Source organism: Tachypleus tridentatus, chromosome 11, assembly GCF_004210375.1.
Source record: "Tachypleus tridentatus isolate NWPU-2018 chromosome 11, ASM421037v1, whole genome shotgun sequence".
NCBI lineage: Eukaryota > Metazoa > Arthropoda > Merostomata > Xiphosura > Limulidae > Tachypleus > Tachypleus tridentatus.
The window spans coordinates 57481397-57491045 of NC_134835.1; the positions used below are offsets into that span (position 1 = coordinate 57481397).

Genomic DNA, 9649 nt, shown 5'->3' on the forward strand with positions numbered 1-9649 from the left:
CAAGAAGAATAAATTTGTTGTTTGTCTCTGTAAAATAAATTATGTTCGGATCTTACCACTTGTCGAGATGGTTTATCATCCTGCCATAGTGTTTGGATAACAACTAATATTATACGAAGCTACAGTAATTGCAGTGCACTCCCAATTACATGAAAGACCAAATTAACGTGAAGTAAGCTGTTGAGACCAAAGGAATAACAAAACAAAAACTCGAGGGACAGACAGGTAAAAGAATGGAGAGAAATGGTTACTGGCTACTGAAGTGAAACTGATAACTGCTTTTAGTATTTTGACAGGATACTTCATGTACAGTTTTGAATTAAGTATCTTATATTTCTGAACCTTGAATAAATGTAGTTCTATAAGGTACAAAATAAAAGATTAAAGTATAACATAGGTTGGATCAAAGATTTGAGAAGTAATTCTGAAGGCCAGTGGATTAGGAAAATAAAAGGTTAATAAATAAATATATATAAATACAATTTCAAAATTTGAATTAACTTTTATATAATGTTATCAAAGGTTACGACTATTATCTAGGTGGTGATATTTACAGATTAAGCTCAATGATTTATCAATCAGAAACTGAATATTAAAATTACTAGACTGTAAATGGTCAACCTTGTATTTCGCTTTCATCACTGGAAAAATTCTTTGTGGATTTCAAAAACTTCAGATAATTGTAATATGAACAAATCAGAAGAATGTTAAAAATTAAATGGTGTCTAATAATTTTCCATTCAATATGTTACAACAGTCAAACTTCAATGTAACATGTCTGACATAGTGAAAAGTGTTAATAAAGTATTTGAAATTTGGTTGAAAACAATATTGCCTACAATACCTACTTCAAATTTATTTTTAATGCTAGATTAAACATTTTTGTAAATATTTTTCAAGATTTAATTGATGCTTGAAGGAAAAGTCACATTTGGCTATTTGTTGTGTCCATCACGAGGAATAAAACCCCGCATTTTAGAGTTGTAAGTACGTAAACTTATTGCTGTCCCACCGGAGAATGGCTTAAATGACAGTGTTAGCTTATTATTCTTTAAAATGCATTTAAATCACTTAATCATACATGATTAAAAGATATTCTAAGCAAGGTAACCTTATAGAGCTACATTTATTTTCAGTATTTATCGTTACAAAGTTTATTATATATTTTTCAATTGTGACTTATCCAAATATATTGCATTTACCTAAAGATGTTTTTTCTCATAGACCTTGCGACTAAGGGCACGAGAGCAGCTCATTAACTGTCAATAACTTGTCTTCTGACGTCACATGTACGTCACGAAGTTCATCACCGAGAAATAAATGTGTAGATGAAGAAATAAAGTGATGTTAAAGTTATTTAGATTGCAATCGTCGGGTGCGAGAGAGAGAAAAAAGAGAGAAATAAATGTTCATGTTAGTTCGCACGAAGAGGCATGATTTGAGTAGGAGTCACGTGATGTTTTGAGCAAATCTTGTACAAAAAAGGGGAAGTTTGACATTTGTGTAACGTCACTGTTGGTAGTTTTCCACCTTCTGGCAAAATGGAGTAGAAAGAGAGAATTTCATAGCGGAAAAACGGAATCACAAGAAGAGTTAAATTCGTGATTTTAAGAAACTCATCGCATGTCTAACATGTGGATATCACAAGTGAAAAATAAAGTTTGTACTTACTTGAATACTATCTAAAGGACTTGTATTCAATGGTAACATACAACAACTTCACAAAACATCACGTATTTTCGCAGATCAGGCACTTATACACTGATACATTTATTTAAACCTCTTAGAATAAATACACGGATTTCTATTATAGTTATTTAAGTATTAAAAGCCTATGGTTTTGGTGTAACATCAGTAAATTCTTGTGAGCGTGGATGTTACATGTCCCAGAATTAATCTTAATTTCTTATTATTTATTTATCAGCTATGAATAAAGAAGTTGAATTACTTGAAGCCTAGCGATTGTGTTTGGGATTATTAGTTCTTGAAAACATATAGAATATTTTTCAAATGCTTATTCGTCACTGAGGAAAAGTAAGTAATTGAAGGTATCAAATCTGGACATCTGATTCAAATTTAAAGTGATACACAGTATTATGATACTGACCAGTGTCTAATTCAGACCTTTCCACTGGTTAGGTGGGGAGAATGAATTCAAATTCGCCAAAATGGAAACTACTGTACTCATGAGGGGAAAATTTTTTTGCATGAATAAATTCTCCTGGTAAATCCCCTGAGTTCAACACTAGTGGGGACATAAATGTTTGTGTCTGGAAATTAAATGAGGTTGTATTGGAGGTACATGATTATACTTATAGAATTTATAACTTTTGTGTGGCGTCATTCAATTCGAATAATTGTAAACATTATTAAATTTGAACACGATAGCTTAGCATATTATCATTTATTTTTTGTAAACATAAATATTATAAACATTGGGAAGGTGAATGTTGTGTTTTTCACTATCGTGAACATTAGATTAAAATATTCAAGTCTGAAGTTGTGTTTTTTGTTTCAGACATTCGACTACACAAGGACTGTCTGTGCTGACCCTTCCTAATTTTGAAGTAATAGGTGATAGACAAGGCTGATAGTCAACAGCACCCATAGTTAAAAACTCAAAAACCGCATCTTGAACTTAAGACCTTGCGATTCGCAGCCGTGCACATTAATCACTATGCTATGCCTGGCTTTTTGTGTTGTAGAATCCTTCATGCGCGCGTGATTACTGTGACATGCGACCGACCACATATCTAGTATTTACTTGCTGTAAAGATGCTAATTGAATTTAATTTCTCCTTCAATCAATTTTTTATAGTGTTCGCGATCTTAAGAAACTTAGGAAATTATTGGGTTTTTTCCTCACAATCTTCATAAACGTAAAAACAGATACTCTCATTGGTTAGTTATGAGGAAAAAGAAATACATTTATCCAAATTCTTTTAAAGTTTTCGTTTGAAAGCAACTATAGTTTTGTATAGAAAAGAATCGGTTTTTACATTTAAATTATTTGGTTACTGCTAAAACAAACACCGTGTTCAGAAATGTTTCTTGTTGGAGGTCTAGAAATAGACTAAATTAGCTGAAAGGTATAAAATATTTTGTGTTTAATTCTTTAACGTTCCATTGGAATTCTTTTAAAAAAAAAAGAAAAACACTGCACTTAGAATGAATGTGAAAAACAACTTATTACAGCGAATTCTATTAGGGGTATACATTTATTAAGGCCACGATATCTTATCTACGCTGCGTATAAATTTGCTGGAAATAGTAAGCGGAGACACATTCATCTTCTGTGCAAAATCTCACAAACAGGTTTTGAGGATAGAATTATGGAATAGTGAATGTGTTTTGAACGTAGTCAGCTGAAATGAAATTAGTAATCGTAGCTAAAATTTGGTGGCAGATATATATGAAAGACTGTTGTGTACTGCCTTTCAAACAAACAAAAATAGTCTGACAACATTTAATGACATTAAATTAGGTTATTTTTATTAATACAAAGTTTAAAACTTGAAGAAACCTGGCCAACGATAATATTCTAAGTAATACGCTTGGATTTAGTGAATTTACAGTAAAACACATAATTACTCAACTTTTTCGCTTCATTATCTACTGGTTTTTAAGTTTATTATGTAATGTATTACCGTGTCATAAATATATTACAGTATGCGTAAATATACAATAAGCAGCTCCATTTTTTTCTTCAGTCTGTAAAAACAATCTTATTTATAACTCGTTGGAGTACCCGGACGTTATATAAGTTCATGATTAATGAAAGGTTATATCAGAACAAAACAAAACGAAAATAAAACGCTCATAAAAACTGCAAAACTTGAAAATTCAACTTTGCATGTATCTCCGCATAAACCCAGCGGATCTTTTTGCTACATTTGGTGAAGGTTCATCATCAGAGGGCGAAATAGTGGTAAATAACGCAAAAAACGCTCATAGCAAAACTGCAAAATGCAAAACTGACAAATGGACCAAATGAACTTCCATGTCAATATTCGCGAATATCTATCCACACCCTGCGAAGTCGTTGCATGGAGATACAACAGACAGTTTTGTTATATTTATATAGATTTACCACCTTTCGTACCAGGCTTGCGACTCGGCACATTTCCAATACCAGGTTTTCAACTGTGTTTCCAAGCTTTTACTTTGTAGCAAAGTACTAGCAAAAAGGAGTTTTTGTTTCTCTTTGCATATGTTAGATTTAATATTATTATAATTTATGAACACGTTTTTCCAGTTTTTCTTAATACTTTTAGTATATTATTTTTTTAAGATTGCACTATTTTTCTTCAGTATGCTTTAGTTTACTATGTATTTTATATATTAATAAATAAAAAATGTTACAACGAGACATGTAAGCATGCACCCACATGCGCACATAATACGTTGTTTCTAAGTTTCTTATTACGACTGTGGTAACAAGTGGTACATTTTGTGCAATAAGTACTGAAATAATACACCCCATCTATTAGTTTAGCAGTGAGTCTGTAGACTTATAGCGTTAAAACCGAGTTTCGATACTCTTGGTGGGAACAGCACAGACAACTCATTATGTAGCTTTTCGCTTAATAACAAAGAAATTTGAAATAAAATAAGTGATAATTAACTGTAGAACAGAAACTAGTTTTGTCGGTAGACTGAACATTAAACATTATGTTTTTTGTTACATGCATAAGAAGTTTTATTTGAATGTTAATACTTACCCACGTTAGCAATTAATTACTGGTATCCAAACATAAGTTATGGTTATTTAATTTTTCAGAAATTTTTTTATAAATTAGTCGTGTATTGCACAGCAGATATAAGTGTTGTATTTGTAGTTTCATTTGCTTGTATTTTGAATTTCGTGCAATCTACACGAGGGTTATCTGCGCTAGCCATCCCTAATTCAGCAGTGTAAGACTAGAGGGAAAACAGTTAGTCATCACCACCCACCGTCAACTCTTGAGCTACTCTCTTACCAGCAAATAGTGTGATTTACCGCACATTATAACGTCCCCACGGCTGAAAGGGCGAGCATATGTGACGTGAGGGTGATTCGAACCCTCGACCCTCAGGTTGCGAGTCAAGCGCCTTAACTACCTGGCCTTGTCGGGCCTTTGTAGTTTCATGTTTTAATTTACTTTACTATTGATTATACAGTATCTTAAAAAGTATGTGCTTATCTTATAGGCGATAGAATGTGTCCCGGCATGGTCAGGTGGTTAAGGCACTGGAGTCGTAATCCGAGGATCGCGGGTTCGAATCCCCCATGTGCTTGCCCTTTAAGCAGTGGGGGCATTGTAATGTGACGGTCAGTCCCATTATGCGTTGGTAAAAAGTAGCCTAAGATTTGGTGGTGGGTGGTGATGACTAGTTGTCTTCTTCCTAGTCTTACACTGCTAAATTAGTGACGGCTAGCATAGATATTTCTTGTGTAGCTTTGCGCGAAGTTCAAACCACATCCGCTAGGATACAGTTTTATTAACTTTTAATCGAAGTACAAGCAGACTGGTTGTAAATAAATAAAATAACAAAATATTAACTGAATAATATATATCGTCTTAGTGAGAACATATTGGTCAGATACTGATCGTCATTGACGTTGTGTCGTATGTGATATGTTTTATGCAATTAAAAGCCATTCATAATATATCTGCAGAGAACCGGTAATATTGCCCTTTGAACAAAATAACTCAAGCATACTTAGTTTCTTGCATAATTAAACGATTTCTTTAAAATCATTATACAGCTATATGTATGCACATAATGAAAGAAAAACGGTCTCTTAAACTAATGAATGCTCAATGACGTCAACAATATTACACTGCCACGCCCTCTATGGTACCAATTTACAACATAGGAGAAAATATTATGAAAATTCTACCGCAGAATATATGAATAATTAATATTGCTCCAATCATTTCGTGCTTTGTGAAGTAATCTGAATGAAATTAGTGTGGGACTTAAGAAGTAGGAAGATTTGTTTAGCACGCAGTCAGTTGATTTACTGTAAGTCGAACGTTAATGTCAGCAAAGAGTCGAGCGACATATTTAAACTAGTTCTTACACAGTAAGTATTGTGACAATTTTTTAAACCTCTGATTCTTTATTATAACATATCCTCACAGTGGCTCAGCGGTAAGTCAGCAGGCTTACACCGCTAAAGAACGATATTTGATACTCGTGGAGGGCACAACACAGATAGGCCAGTGTGTAAGTTTTTGCTTTACAACAAACAGCTAGTGTTTCAAATTTTATAGCATCCCTATGACTGAATAATTTAAAGAGAAGTTTAAAATTCAACGATATCTCAACTGAAAGAACTAAGTAGTTTTATTTCATTTTATTAATGTAGCCACCATAAGTTAACAGCTGAAACTAACTTTTTTATGTTTCCATGAACAGGAAACTGAAAGGCTAGTTCTATGACAGTGTTTAGTCCTTCAAACTTCAGTCTTCTATTTTTACTAACTTTAAATGTATAGTGTTAAAAAAACGTTTTCGGTGGACTCAGCAGATAGCCCAATGTCGCTTTGCTGTGAGAAAACAAACAAAGAAAAAACGTCCATAGAAATTAATGGAGTTGTACAATCTCCGACATAAAGTTTTCTGTTCAAGTGTCAGATATCAAAGTGGATAGATTAATATGCATTATTTATTTATTTTTGCTTGTAGTTTTTTTTTTTTTTTTTTGTATTTATACTTAGCTAATTCGTCCCACTGTTCTGGAGTTAGCAGATATTGTCTTGGAAACTGATTTAGGGTGGTTCGCGGGGCTTCATTATCTATATTACATAGCCCCACATCCCTGAATGATTACTAGGGCATTATGGGGTTCTATAAAGGTTTTTAGAGTTGCTGAGACCAAATGTAACATCAGATTTTTGTTTATTGCCACCCTCAGGTTCTCAAGGGCGCTATGTTTGAAACTATATTCATAAACCCACTCACAAGCTAGCACTAACAAACATGGCACATATGCTCAAGTGTCGCGAACGAGTGCTTTAAGTATTTTTTTATTTTTTATGAAGTACGAACCCCCTTAAGGTAGTTATAAAAAACATGGAGATAATTGAGAAACTTGATCGCCACACTGGGACCTTTGTAAATCGTGAATGCAACTTACAATCCAATAGCTGAGCGCCGGCATTTTATGTTAATTAATATAATTTAGTCCAAAATCGGTAAAAAATACCGTGAGAAGTGATTATATAGGCTGATAAGAAAGTTATATTAAAAATATTTTAAGTGTACAAATAAGCAAGCCAGAATACAGTCGCAGCCAATAAAAAGGGACAACCCCTGTATCTAATGTTATAAGAAAACAAAGGAATATGGATCAACTTGGTAAACCAACACCATCCAGAAAGAGATTTGCAACAAGTCGTACACTATCTATGGTAAAAATAAAGTGTGGCTTCTTGTAAATGATGAAAATGCATGAAAACAAAGGTCAGTGGCAAAAGCCATCCAAATTTCTTTTTGTAGTCGAAATTACGCTATTATCAAAATGAAGGGTCGTCGGATAGAATATGTATGCAGCAACATGGACTGTAACGGCGTGGTGAAGCTCCAAAATCATTTCAATTAATATTACGTCTTAGCATTTCCACAACTATTCTTCCTTTAGACGTTTCTAAGACCGTGCTAGGAATCATACTTGAAAATTCTGTGCTTTTTATATATTTTTGTTAATAACCAAAACTTTCTATAAAAACAAAATTTTGGTTAATATATGAAAAACCAGTATTTCTTGACCAATAAGTTTTCATGAAAAACTTCCTTTACCATCGAAATGATGTTGTTTGTGTCTATCGAGTTAAACGAAGAAACAACTATTAACCTCCTTTTCCATGAAGATCCCTCCAGTTTGTGTGAAAACACTTAGTCCTTTAGTACTTATAACTTATTATGACGAATTATTGTTCTCAAGCAGCTCCGACTTGTCTGAATTATTAGAAATCTGTTTTGCCTAGATGTGACGCATTCGTTTTTCCCCTTTTTCGGTATTACCAATCTTTTGACATTGATTACACATCCCAAGTTCCAGTAAACGTTTGAACTTGAGTAATTCGATTATAATCATTTTCAATTGGGATCATTCATACTGCTTAGGCTACTTGTTTTATCTCTCAGCTATACTCAATATCACGTGTCAAAATATATTCACACAGACAGGTGAAAACAAACTTGACTTTGAAATGATCACTGTAAAAGTTACTAGCGGCTAATAAAAATCATTTGTTTACAATCGTTATATCTAAATTTTAAAGAAAGAAACCCACGAAAAATGAGGATGAACTATGAAGTGCACCATTTATGCTTGTTTAAAAAAATTAACATGTCATGTTTTAAGGATAGTATCATGTTAATTATCAAAGATCAGTAGCATCCCATTGACTAGCTTTACATTTAAGAATGATAAACAGAAGGCATGAACAATTGAAGAGGAAAAAAATTGTGCTTGTTCTTTCAAGTTTTAAATTGAAATTATATTTTTTTTAACGTCGGTGATATACTACTGTTTTATGTAGAATAAAATACATTTATCCCCACAATCAGTTAGTTTAAAAGTCGTTAATCAAAGTAGAGATTAGGATATGATACCCACGTCATCGAAAATTGAAGCAGTTTAAGGTCAAGTAATATTCAACATACGAAGATGAAAATAAGTTGAATGAAATACTGTTTCAGTTGTTATATGTGAGTAATTATCGTCAGTTACACAACATTAGAGCGACTCTTTTCAGATTACACTGATCTAGAACTGACAGCGTATGGAGTATTTCATACAATAAAGCTAATCTAGTGTAGCTCATACTCTTATAGTGTACTTTTAGAGTGGCATTAATAAAGATGGGTATAGCAAGTGTATTTCATCTTCATTATATGGTTACAGATATTTCAATACCTCTTCAACAGTGGTTTACAGCACATAACGTATAGCTGAAATGCAATTGTACCAACTTAAAAACATAGTTATTAAGCTCTTTCAACACACTAAGGCTAAAGATATTTTTATGTTCTTTGTCGTGTTTTATCGGCCCTTTTACCTTTGTTTTAGAAATGCCACGAAGATGTGTAGTGTGAGATTTAATAAAAAGGGTGTGCATATTTTCAGCAACCAATACAGCAACCTTTCCCTGTATGAAGTTTTATTCAATTCGAATAATATTCGTAGTTTTTGTGATTGTATAATCAAATAATGTGGGAAGATAAATGAACTTTTTTTATTTGGTTCTATGTTTTATGGTATAAAAGCTAAAAAATTTTCCAATCATTTGTTATATTTCTTATAACGTGTTTAATATATATTTTATAAATCTATTTTACTGCTAGTTACTGTGTTTACTACAAAATCACTGGTTGCCATAAGAAGCTAAAAACTCTTGTACAAATCACAGTAGGTCTGTGATTCAGTACTTACTTCATTTTGTATTAGATAAATACAGTATCTGAAATCATACAATTATTTTGGTTTAGATTAAAAGTAATTTATGGTAAGATATTCCACAATTAAATTGCATATTAAAAATTAAGTTCCATCAGTAACTCACCAGTAAGCCTGACGCTTATAATGATAGATTTTAGGGTTTGATCCTTGAGGTGTACAAAACACAGATATCCCATTTTGCAGCTTTGTACATAA

General features: G+C 32.7%; 1 long non-coding RNA gene across 2 annotated transcripts in view; it reads left to right on the plus strand.

Annotated features, from left to right (window-relative positions):
• The window catches only part of LOC143232218 (uncharacterized), a 40509-nt gene extending 38828 nt beyond the window's left edge, over window positions 1–1681 (plus strand). For both annotated transcript variants that reach the window (XR_013017438.1, XR_013017437.1), the window contains exon 3: window positions 1225–1681. This is a non-coding gene — a long non-coding RNA (uncharacterized LOC143232218). The remainder of the gene's footprint in view (window positions 1–1224) is intronic.
• The last annotated feature ends 7968 nt before the right edge of the window (window positions 1682–9649 follow it).